Source organism: Acomys minous, assembly GCF_964271855.1.
Source record: "Acomys minous genome assembly, chromosome: 17".
NCBI classification, from domain to species: Eukaryota; Metazoa; Chordata; class Mammalia; order Rodentia; family Muridae; genus Acomys; species Acomys minous.
The window spans coordinates 37,605,143-37,619,138 of record NC_140500.1 but is presented as its reverse complement, the minus strand read 5'-3'; positions in this window follow the sequence as shown (position 1 = coordinate 37,619,138).

The window sequence follows — 13,996 nt, the reverse complement described above, 5'->3', positions numbered from 1 at the left end:
AACACACAAGACTTCCAAGGACACTTCATGTGCAAACTACAAAAATGACATCATTAACATTAATATTTCAAGACATAAAGCTTAGGTAATTGGCTATGCAGCAATAGATTACAGATTTCTTCATCAATCTCTACTTGACTTTTCAGCAGAACTCTTAAATTTTTAATTTAATTTAGCAATCTGAAAAAAATCTATATAGCATTCCTCATAATAGTCCCTTTATATTTGCAAAATGAGACTCATAGGCTAACAAAGAAAGCAAGTTATTAATATAATAAAATTTGGTTTTAAATCCCAATCTAGTCTTGTCCACTACATTTTAGCAATTGTACCAGATTCATATTCTTTTGAGCATATTAACTACATTGTAAGCTTTAATAACTCGTAGTCAATTTCTATTAGTTTTCAAAATCTTTGTAACCTTTTTCACATTTTGAAAATACAGCCTTCAATAGTGTTCAGCCACAAATGTGACATCTATATCACATTCTTCTCAACAAAACTCAGAGATTACAACAGAAGAGTTGTTAGAAAGCCAAAAGCCAAGGTCCTAGGGGGACTGGAGAGAAGAAGCATTTTCTGCAGATAACAAGACTGCTGCACTCATGGAGTCACAGCAGCAATGTTTGCCTGCACATGACCTGCACAATATCAAGCCAATCAACATTCTACCTTGGAGTTGGGAGGTACTCACAAATCACCACCACTGGCTGAGATGCTAATGACAATTGATGGCTTCTGGGAGAGGGAGGGGGATGGAAGAAGGGAGGGAGGCAGAGAGAGAGAGAGAGAGAGAGAGAGAGAGAGAGAGAGAGAGAGAGAGAGAAGAGATTTATTGGTGTATTGATTCAGTGTTCTTTAGTGGTGTAGATCCTGACAAGAAAAACAAACCTCATACATAGAAGTATAGCCTCACACCTAGAGGTATATAGAGAGTGGGCTATCAAAAAAAAAAAAAAAAAAAAAGGGCACACATTTAGAAGGGGTTTTGGAGGAGTTACTGGAGGAATGGTAGATAAATGTGGTCTAACTGCATCATTGTATGTATGTATGTGCTTCCCGTTTTTGAGGACTGGGCAGGAAGGAAGGACTGTAGGAATAGGAGGAGAGATGTGGGAGGGGGCTACAATCAGGACATAAAGTGACTACATTAAAAATAAACAAACTTATAAAAAAGAAAAAATATATATTATTTTGATAATATTTCCCTAAACTGACAAGGATTCTAACTGGATATTCAAATAACATTATTAATATGTTAAGGTTTTTACTTTCTTCAGATCTTACTAATATCTTATATATATATATATTAATTTATTCATATTACATCTCAATTGTTATACCATCCATTGTATCCTCCTATTCCTCTCTCCCTCCTGCTTTCCCCCTACTCCCCTCCCCTATGACTGTGACTGAGGGGGGCCATCTTACTAATATCTTAACTTACATGTGCTATGAAAAATCATAGTAACGGAAAGAACAAAATCACAGTAACAGAAAGAACCAATAAATGCCAATTAATCTGAGATCTCATCATGTGCATTGTTTATGAAATGTTACATAGATCAGATATTTAAAGTCAATCTTAAGAGGTAGAGATATCTCTTGATGAGAGAAATGAAGCTTAAGGTGTGGAATGTTAATTAGGGCTAAACCTTACATCAAGAGTAGTGGGTAAATCTGTCTAGCAGTCATACATTCTCTCCTGGGTTCCTGTGCTGTGCCTCCTATAGAGTGTGAAGGTCAGAGAATTTTATTTATTTATTTGTTTGCTTGTTTGTTTGTTTGTTTACTCCAAGAAGCATTTATTTTGGTTTACAGTTCAAGAGTACACAGTCTGGAAAAATCATGGCATCTTAAACTTGAGGCAGCTGATATTGCATCTGCAGCCCCCCCTCCCCAGAGAGAGAGAGAGAGAGAGAGAGAGAGAGAGAGAGAGAGAGAGAGAGAGAGAATGCAATTGCTTGCACTCAGCTAACCTTTTTCCTTTTTTTAACCATTCTTTTTTCTTTTTTTATTTAATTAATTTATTCAGATTACAACTAAATTGTTATCCTATCACTTGTATCCTCCAGTTCTTCCCTCCCTCCCTCCCTCCCTCTTTTACCCTATTCCCCTCCCCTAGGTCTATGACTGAGGGAGGCCTTCTCTCCCACTATATTGTCATAGCCTATCAAGTCTCATCTTGGTAGCCTGCTTATTCTTTCTTTGAGTGCCACCAGGCCTCCCAACCAGGGGGAGGTGGTCAAATATGGGGCACCAGAGTTCATTTCAGAGTCAGTCCCCACTCTGAGAATTTTAATGTCTTTCAGTGTCTATTACAAGTGAGATCTATTTACACAAATATAGCTCTACTTTCTCAAGATGTATAAAAACACATTTGTGATAGAGTCTAAAACTATTGTTATTAATTCTTGACAGATTTCAATTATTACTTATCATGACCCTCTTATTTGTACCTCAACAGAGTGCACAAATAAGAAAATCTAAGTGCACATAGCTAATACATTCTGGGTGCACATAAGCAAGCCAATAAGGCTCTTTACACATTTTACACCAGAAGAAAATTCAAATCACTCAAGACCTACTGTTTTGATGGAGCACTTGGCTCCAACCCTCAACCATAACTTGCCCAAGACAGTGTCTTTTCCTTATTCTTACAAATCATTTTAGAACTTCTGGAGAACTTGTCCTGCTATAACCAGAAAGCAACTTATATGAATAATTATCCTTTGCTTAATCCACTATTGTATGTATAGTACATAAGTACATAGTGAGTTCAGAATGACAAAGGTAGGCCGGGCTTGGTGGCACACACCTTTAATCCCAGCACTTGGGAGGCAGAGGCAGGCGCATCACTGTGAGTTTGAGGCCAGCCTGGTCTACAAAGTGAGTCCGGGCAGCCAAGGCTACATGAAGAAACCCTGTCTCAAAAAAAAAAAAAAACCAAACAAAAAACAACTCTGAGATTCTATCTTATACCCATCAGAATGGCTAAGATCAAAAATTCAAGCGACACCACATGCTGGTGAGGATGTGGGGAGAGAGGAACACTCCTTCATTGCTGGTGGGAATGCAAACTAGTACAGCCACTTTGGAAATCTATCTGGAGCTATCTCAGAAAAATGGGAATAGGGCTTCCTCAAGACCCAGCTATTCCACTCCTTGGAATATATCTAGAAGATGCTCCAGCACACAGTAAGAAAATTTGCTCAACCATGTTCATAGCAGCCTTATTCATAATAGCCAGAACATGGAAACAGCCTAAGTGTCCCTCAATAGAAGAATGGATAAAGAAACTGTGGTACATATACACTATGGAATACTATTCAGCTATTAAAAACAATGAATTCCCAAAATTTGTGGATAAATGGATTGAGCTAGAAATGATCATAATGAGTGAGTTAACCCAGAAGCAGAAAGACTCAAATGGTATATCTTATCACTTATATCTGCATATTAGCCCAAGGGGCATGTCACACCAAAGCTTCACTTACCAGGAAACTGAGACAGAGGGGAGGACATTCTAGTGGGACTCTAGATGAGAGAATCATGGGAGAATGGCAAAGTAGAAGGATCCAGAGGGTCCTAGAAGCCTACAAGTAGAACATTATGATAGGCAGATTTGGGCTCAGGGGTCCCACTCAAACTAAGGCACCAGCCAAGGACAATACAGATGGTAAACCTTAAACCCCTACCCAGATCTAGCCAATGGACAGAACACTCTCCACAGTAGAGTGGAGAGTGGGATATTACTTTCTCACATACTCTGGTGCTTCACCTTTGACCATGTCCCCTGGAGGGGGAGACCTGGTGGCAATCAGAGGAAGGACAGCAGGTTACCAAGAAGAGACTTGATACCCTATGAACATATACAGGGGGAGGTAATCCCCCTCAGGAACAGTCATAGGGGAGGGGAATAAGGGGAAAATGGGAGGGAGGGAAGAATGGGAGGATACAAGGGATGGGATAACCATTGAGATGTAACAAGAATAAATTAATAAAGGAGAAAAAATATTGAAAAAAAGAAAATATGGCATTATATGATAAAATGAAATTTTAACAATATCTACTTACACCTACATAAAAAATTGGAAGGATCCAATTCTAGTAACATAACAGCAATCTGAAAGTTCTAGAACAAAACGAAGAAAACACACTAAAAGGGAGTAGTTGGCAGGAAAGAATAAAATTCAGGGTAGAAATCAATCAATTGCAAATGATATACAAAAAATAGTAAAACAAACTATTCATTCTTTGATAAGACTGACAAACTCTTACCCAAATTAACAAAAAGGCAGAGAGAGAGAGAGAGAGAGAGAGAGAGAGAGAGAGAGAGAGAGAGAGAGAGAGAGAGAGAGAGAACATTTAAATTAACAAAGTTAGAAATGATAAGGGGGGGCATAACAACAGACACCGAGAAAATCCAGGCAATCATAAGAACATACTTTAAAAACTTGTACTCCAGCAAACTGGAAAATCCTAATGAAATTGATAATTTTCACCACTTACCAAAGTTAAATCAAGATCAAAGAGGCAGTATAATTGACCTATAGGCCCTATTTAAATAGAAGCAGTTATTAAAATTTTCCCAAGCAAAAATAGCCCAGAGCCAGATGGTTTAGGACAGAATTCCACCAAGTTCTCAAAGAAGAGCTAGTGACAACAGTCCTCAAAGTATCTCACTAAATAGAAACATAATAAATATTGTCCAATTCATTTTATGAAGTCACAGTTATCCCAAAAATATCACCTGGGTGCTCATATAGATGATAAGTACTTTCAACAAAGTAGTTGCCTACAAATTTAACTCACAAAAATCAGTAGGCTTCTTATATACAAATGACAAATGGGCTGAGAATGAAATCAAGAAAACAAAATCTTTCAAAGTAGCCTCAAATTATATAAGGTATCTTGAGATAACTCTAAAAGAGTAAGAGAAATACATGATACAAAATTTAAAACATTAAAGGCAGATATTGAGAAGCTATCAGAAGATGGAAAGATCTTTCATGCTCATGAACTTGTGGAATTAATACAGTAAAAATGGTCATCCTATCAAAAACAATCTACAGATTTAATGAAATATTCATAAAAATCCAACAGCATTCTTCAGAGATCTTGAAAGAATAATTTTCAGGTTAATAGGGCAACACACACACACACACACACACACACACACACACACACACACACATACACACACAGAGATAATACAAACAAGTAATGAAAGAGCTTCTGGAGGTATCACAATCCCTTATTTCAAGTTGTTCTGCAGAACTATGGTAATAAAAACAGCATTATATTGGCATAAACCAGATACATCAAGATAGAACTTAACTGAAAATCAAGACATTAATCTACCCATCTATGGACACCTGATTTTTTTATAAGGAAGCGAGAAATATACACTGGGGGAAAAAGACAGCATCTTCAACAAGTGATGCTGGTCAAACTGGATAGCTGCATGGAGAATAATGAAAATATGTCCATACTTACCAGTACACACAAAACTAAACTCAGATTGATTAACAACATCAACCTAAAGCCAGATACGCTAAACTTGATAGAAGAGAAAGTATGGAATAGTCTTGAATTCATTGGCACAGGAACAAACTTTTTTAAACATAATATCACTAGCATAGACACTAGTATGAACAATTAATAAATGGGACCTCATAAAATTGAAAGCCTTCTGTATTGCGAAAGATACCATCATTCAGACAAATTGGCAGCATTCAAAATGTGAAAGTTTTTTTTTTTTGTCTGATTTGATCACTTCCCCCTTGGTGGAGATGTCTGGTGGCACACAGAGGAAGGGGAAGCAGTATATCTGGACAAGACCTGATAGGCTGTTGGCAAATGGTGGGGGAGGACATCCCCTTCTGTCAGAGGTCTGGGGGAAGGGAATATGGTGAAAGAGGGAGAGAAGGTTGGAACAGAAAGATACAAGTGAGGGGATGACAACTGGGATGTAATCTGAATAAATTATAATAAATTAAAATTAAAAATTCAAAAAAAACCATAATGATTTTCACAAGCTTCCAGTAGAGGGCTAATATTCCAAGTATGAAAGAATTCAAACAACTAGACATCGAGAAAACAAATAACCCAATTAGAATTGTGGTATGAATCTAAACAAAGAATTCTCAAAAGAGGAAACGCAAATGGCTGAGAAACACTGGGGAAGAAAAGTCTAATATCCATAGTCATCAGGGAAATGCAAAACAAAACTACTTTGATATTTCACGTTAGACCAATCAGAATGGCTATGACTAATAACACAAGTGACATCTCATAATGGTGAGGATATAGAATAAGGGGAACATTTCTCTACTGCTGGTGGGAGTGGAAACTGTAAAGCCTCCATGGAAACCAGTGTGGCAGTTCCAGAAGATAGGAATCCATCTACACTTACCTCCAGATCCAGATATACCACTCCTTGGCTCCACCCCACCCAAAACATTAGCTCAACTGTGTTCACTTCTGTTCTATTCATCATGGCCACAAATTGGAGACAACCTAGATGTCTCTCAACAGAAGAATGGATAAAAAAATATGTGAAAAGTTACATAATGGGCTATTACTCAGCCATTAAAAATGAAATCATGAAATTTGCGGGGGAAAAATGGATGGAACTAGAAAAATCACCCTGTGTGAGGCAACCCAGACCCAAATAGACAGCTATGGTATCTATTCACTTACACATGCACACTAGCTTTTCGGTCCATGACAACCAAGCTACAATCAGTAAAACAACAGAGGTTAGGTATAGAGTAAGGAATTGGGTCAAGGCTGATTGATGTCCCTAGGAAAGGAAAATAGAGTAGATATTTATATATGTGGTGGGAACTGGAACAGGAAGATTAGGTGAATACAGAAGAGAAGGATGAGGAAGGGAATATTTGTAGGGACATCTAAAATAAATTGGCATTTAAGGAGTAATATGGTAATGGAATAGAGTATAAGCCTCCTAAATTATATACATATATGAAAGTGATGTCATTAAACCTCCCAAATAATGGGGGAGAGAGAGCCTTTACTGGCCATCTCTTGTCAGCAAATGGAGTACAGGGATTGGGCTACATATAATTGGGTTTCTGGCAGAGAAGTCCTATGGTAACACCTAAACAACCCAGGCTGTTGCCAAGTCTATAGGTTTGCTCTCCACAAACCAACAAGGCCCTATTGCTGAAGACAACATTTACACAACTCATTGATCATGGAAAAGTTGAGTGAGTGCACACATCTCTCTGTCCTAATATCTTTGGTACAAGAATGTACTCTGCATGCTACTTAAGAAGACACAAACACCAACCCAGCCACAAACCCTTTGATATGCAATGTTGTCCTGCCTGCAAGATATGCTAGGGCAATGGTGCCACAAAGCCTGTGGGAGTAACCAGCCAATAACTGATTTGACTTAAGTTCACTCTGTGTGATGGAACTTATACCGAATAGCGCTTGAGTGAACAAGAACCTGAGACTAGATAGCCCTTGGGACCTAGGATAAAGCCAAATACAATTGTTCTTAAAAAAGAAAATAATAAAACAAAATTATTCCTAGTAACATTCTGTTATACTCATAGGTCAGTACCCTGATGAGCCATCATCAGAGAAACTTCCTACTGCAGCGGATGGGAACAACTACAAAGGCTTACGTTTAGACATTCTGCAGAGAATGAGAGACCTTGGAAGACTCTGCCCTAAAAGGGATGTGTCCAACAATTTTTTCCTCTCAAGGATGAGAGAACCCTGTGACTGAGGAAGAAAATATGTAAAAGCCAGGGGCAAGGGAAAACACCAAAAAAACCCAACATGATTAATGTCCATATAAACTCATAGAGACTTAGGCAGAATGAACAGGTCCTACATAGATCCACACTAGATGAGGCTCTAGAGCTGAAAGGAGAAGCAGACACATGCCCCCATCCCTAACCCAGAAGCTATGTCCAGTTCATAACCACTTGCCAATGAAAATTTAGTTTTCCCCAAGGTAATCTCAATGAATAATCAAACTACTCATAAAGGTAGGCTGCATGCCCAGGAGTCGATGGTCAATAGCATCCTTGGCGGATTCTTGTCTCACAGTGTCATGTCAGGTTTATTTCTATTTAAAATTATATATATATGCATCTATATATACATTTTTATATATTATATTTTTATGTAACTTATATACAATTCTTTTTACCCTGCATGTCATGTGTATATATACTATAGCTGCCAGTTTAGTGTTTCTGAAGGGATTCCTAAGTATATGAACGATTAGGTTTCTGTTTCTTGTGTCTTCTCTTGGGCTCACTTCCTTCTGTTTGATTTGTTAAATTCTGATATGTTCATTTTTGTTTTATGTTATTATATTATAAGATATTTTACTAATATCCCTTAGAGTCCTATTTGTTTTTATAACAAGAGAGAGAGAGGATGGATCCAGCTTGTAGGGAAGATGGGAACAAACTGAGAAGAGAAGAGGGGACACCATTATCAGAATACATTATGTGAGGAAAATATCTATTTTTAATAAAAGGAAGTAAAATAAAATCTACAACTGAGAGGCTGGGGAAAAGGCTCTGTGGATAAAATATTTGGCATATAAGCATGAAGAACTGCATTCAGATTCCCCAGAACATGTCTGAAGCAAGACACAGTGTCTGTTTGCATCTGTAATGGCAGCCCTTCAGTGACATGATGGAAGGACAAGCAGGCCAGCCTAGCAAACAAAATATAAACAAGAGACTGTCTTACACAAGGAGGAAGGTGAGGGTGCACCCAACCTTCGACTTGCGGCCATATATATACATATACAGCTTAAAAAATCAAACAAGCAATAATAAAAATTTGATGAAGTAACTAAATATAAAATAATTACCTGGAAAGCAGCACCATATATATATATATAAAGATTAATTTATTCCAAAGACATTTATTAAATACGTATTGTGTGGATAGCCAGTTGCAAATGCTCAAAAATTTATAAACTAGGAATCTGTAACTTAGGAGACAGAATTCCAGCTTTAGAAAGTGAAGCTTAAACATAAAATCAAATACAAGGCAAGAACCTACAGGTTAATTCAAGATATCCTTGATGCATAAAATTACTCTTTGGCTAGTTATTTATAGAATTCTAATCATTGGCAGAGATCAATTTTTCCTTTTGTCACATAAAGTTAACAGGTCACAGTGGATGTTTGTTTCATAATTAAAAGCACATGATGGTTATTAAAACTTTTCCTACAGATTTCTATTTCTTTCCTTATAACATGGCCTTTTCCAAAACCACTGACATGTCAACATAAAATACAGTACACGAAGCCTGGGTGTGGAAAAAAGAAGCTCTCAATCTTGTGAAATCCACTTACTTCAGGTTTTGACACATTCATGCATGCTGTGATCTGCCAAATATTTATAGTGAATTCACACATTAATTTGAAGAGTTGACATATGTATAATGCTGTGATTTCAGAATATGTGCCTTCATCTCCATTTGCCCAAGTGTTATTTAGTACTCCTCAAACCTTATGCTTTTCTTTTCACACGGTCTTTGATCTTTCTTATTAAGTTTATTTTAAAGTCTCTTACATTTTGTCTACTGTGAATTCTTTTTACTTCAATTTCTAACTGATTATTCCTAACATGAAGAGAAATTACTCTTACATCTATAGCATTCCTATTGAAGGGAGCTATTTCCCTGAATTCTCTTGACAATTTTAATAGAATTCCTTGGATAGAAAGGGTGCAGTTTATGTTTCATTCTATAAATATATATATTTTTTATCAATAAGATACTTTGGCATCACCATCTAAAGCATCATAAATTGGCTCTTGTATATGTTGAAATTTAACTACCATGATAAGTGTCCAGAATGCTGTTAGGAATTATGCTGGTTTTGCAAATGGTGGTAGCAGATTGTTTCAGATACTTGACCTCAACTAGATCCTAATAGTTGGCTAGGTTTCCTGGACCAGGGATGATTTATTTCCTGTTGCGTGGACCTTAAATCCAATTAAACTGTTGATGGTTAGCAACATATGAGTACCACTAATGTACCCTTAGGCATACCTTGACATGCTTGTCATTGTTGTGGTTCATATGTGTTATGGCTAGGTAAAAATAGTGGTTACTTCCTTCCCTTGAAAGTTTGCATAGTACTTTCCAGTATAGTTCTCAACTCACATCAAAGAAGCTTCTCTTTGCCACACAGACCATTTCTGAAAACCCCAACAAGACAAAAATCAGACAATAGTACCCAGCCAGAGTTGATACATCTGCAATATGTACACATAAGATTTAGGGAACATCACAGAAAGATGAGTGCAAAAATTATAAAAGTCAGAGTATTGAAAATTTCCTGAGAGAGTGTCTTTCATAAATGACAGGGAAGCTTCACCCATGCACTAACACCTGAACAAAGACACCACCAACAGACATACTAACATGGGGGGAACATCTCACATGTCCCACTTGTACACAAAGAACCACATGCAACTAAGGAATCTTGAGAGCAGGAGAAATAATCATCAGCTACGAAATCATATATATAAGCAACACTCAGTGGACTGAATGAGTTGTTCTGATATATTTATGCATATATATGTACCAATAGCAATTACAGAATATGAGATGGAGAAGGAGGCCATGGAAGGAACAGGAGGCAAAAAAGGGGAGGAGGAAATTATGTGGTTATATTGTAGTCTCAAAAAAGAATATAGTAACACAAAAGAAAGAAAAAAATAGAGTAATCAATTTCTTTCAGTCTTACTTCAGTAAGTGACCCGAAGGCAAAAAGATAGGATGATAAAATTTCAAAAATATGTAAAAAGTACCAAGCAGATACAATTTTACAGTACTTTTCAATATTATATTAGAAATTATGTTTGCCCTGATTTACAATTTCAGTTTATTGTTTTTTCTTTTTGTATTAATTTAAACTGGACCTAATATATGTTGGGTAATAATCTATTTCTCATGGCTGCACAGATGGCTCTGTGACAAGATATATTCATCAAAATAAAAGAAATGGAAAAAAACACAGGTACAACTCAGCAACAGTTAAATAAGATTTCTCAAAGTGCTGAGAGTAAGCTGAGGGAGACGCAGTTATTACATCTGTCCTCTGATTCATTTTCAAGCATATTTTGAAACATGATTAATGGTTTTATAAATACTTTTCTCACTTCATCCACACCAACAAAAGATTTCAAATTAATTCACTATTTCTGATTCCTTCTCTAATGGGTTGTTGAAGAACACGGCAGCAAATCAATCCACTGCAGACTTCGGTCTCTGAAGTACGATGTACTCTTTTACATCAAGAACCAAGTAAGACTGCAACCTGTGAATGGCACCATGAGATGGATTGCATCAGTTTGTCTTAAAGAAGAAAATTGACACGGCCATTTCAAGATGCTTAACTTCTAATATCAAGGGTACTTTACATGTACTTCAATTTTTCCCAGGCGAACAATATGCTTTGGGATATCTGAAAGAACCTCACACTTCATAGAGTTTAAATAGACACATTCTATCCTGGAAAAGTTGGCAGAAAGAAAGTGCAAGTTTGCAGTTGGGGTGGGGGGACCTATTTAATGCAGACTTGTAAACATGGCATGACTGCTGTATATATCAACTCACAGTACCTGTGGCTACCTGTACAATATATACAGAAGATCAATCCAGTCAAAATTATAACATGGATGGTAGAGGGGCACATAAGTTTGTATCGTTGGAGGGAAAATTATTAGCAGTTGGTGTTGATGCTTGTTTTTAAACTTTTTAAATTTGGGGTATTGAAGCCTTTACCTCCTTTCCACCCACCACTTAACTCTGGGTAAGAGAAAAAGAAAGTTGGCAGAGAGAGAGGGTGCAGACTCCTTTACTTCTCCTGGCTGTTTAGGGTCAAGTAGTTCCTTTGGGGGCAGTACCAATCTCTGTCAGCAGCAAACACAGAAAGCAGTCTCCTTTGATCTGCAACATTGAAATGTTTCTCTCCATCTTCCTCCAAGCCAGCACACCATCCATATCTGGTCTCTCCAAACTGCTACATGCCACATGTTATCACCACATGTTACCTTCCCTCTCCAGGCTCTCCTATTTATCTTCCTGAAAGTCCTATGCCATGCCCCTTTCCATGATGCACGAGGCAGGCTGTCACAAGCTGGCAAAGACCATGCCCCACATGAGAAAATTATCAGCTGTAGACAAACTAAAGCCCAAACTAAAATCCCACACTTGGGGTGAAAACAAAAACATATTTATAAAACATAACAGAGTTTATAAAGAAACTAAAACTGCCATTATGATTTGGTGGCTGCTGAGAGAGAAAGGGTCAGTCCTTTGGGGACATAGCTGCTGGTATATTGCCCATACCATACAGTTTCATATGGACAGCATTAATTGTACTCAGAGGATTATTATCTTTTTAAAAACGTACATGAAGTTTGGAGGAAGATAAAATGAGGATCTCTAGGAGGAGCTGGAAGTAGGTAGTGCTGAGTGGGTATGACCAGAATGATTTTTATAAATGAATGAAAATTTTCAAAGAATAAATATATAAATAAAATATTATTTTAACAGATAGCAGAAGAGGTATAGATGCAACAAGCACCAATTGGATGTATCACTCTGTTTCATAGGAACATTTGTGAAAATGTTACTTGCAAACAAATATGTGTCAAAGCATTGTGCTCTCGAGAGCTGGTTTCATATTATGTATTCAGGGTCCTCTGCTGTAATAGTCACTATAGAGTTAAATGCCTATACTTAGCATGTCTCCCAGTCTTCATCTGGGACCCAGTATAACAAGAGAGTTTCCTTCATAAATGCAAATAAAGATTATAAGCATCTAGAAAATATAAACACCTCCAGGTTTCATGGGACCCAACATACACAGAGAAAATGGATGGTGTCACTCAGAAAGCCAAGATTTTTTTAAAGGCATCGAAAGAAAAGTGTTTTTGAGGACACAAGGCAGTTGAAATTGAAAAGATCAGAAATTGAAAATTTGTAAGGATATACAAGCTGATTAGTGGCACAAAGTAGAGAGACTTAGAGTAATCCCAAATATAAATGGAAACATGGGGTAGGACAGAGGCCAAAGACAGACTGAGTCCGAAAGAATCAAATCCTAAAACCCAGAATGGCACAAAGGATGTTTGCTTCTCAGGACAGAAATGATGCAATTAGAACCCTGCGTTACATCATTTCCTGGAAGGTTATAATTAGAAAATAAAAGAGCATGTTTTTATATTAAGCCATGAAGTGTTTTTTAAAAATGTATAATACTGAGTAATTGTACAAACTTATGGGGTATGTGCTGGATAGTTTTACATCAACTTGATAGAAATCAATGTCATCTGAGAGGAGGGGACCTCAATTAAGAAAAAGCTTCTGTAAGATAAGGCTGTGAGGGAAGCCTGTAGAACAATTGGTGCTGTCAGGTCTGATGCAGCATCAGGATTCATTCATCTCAGCATGCTGGACACTGACATCCTGCATCCTCCATGTTCCAGCACCAAGTGCTTCAGTTGCTGTTCTTCATCAGAACAGGGCAGCTCCCAGGACAGCTTTGAAGAATGCTTCCTATCCCAATTGGTCCAGAATTTCAGACTGTCCTACACAGGACTCTAATTAAGCCTGGAATTTCTCAATGAATGCTATTCTTAGCTTGTTTAACCATTTTCCCCAATTTTATTTGGTCCCCAAAAAGGTATTGTTCATCCCAAATCAGCTGGTAAAAACCATTTCCCTTGAGGGGGAGGTTTCTTGGGCAATAGATATTTATTTTCCTTGGGAGTCGGTTATAAATTATTATAGCTCTTATTTAGAGAGAAAACAAGGTTGGACACCGGGATGTCTCTCCTTTCCTTTATCTTTCATTCTTACACTTGGAGATAGGGGCTGAAAAGAAAGAAGGGAGAATATAGAAATATATAGGGATGATAGGACAAAAAGTATATTAGTGAATCTACTTCTCAATGCCTTAATGCCTCAATG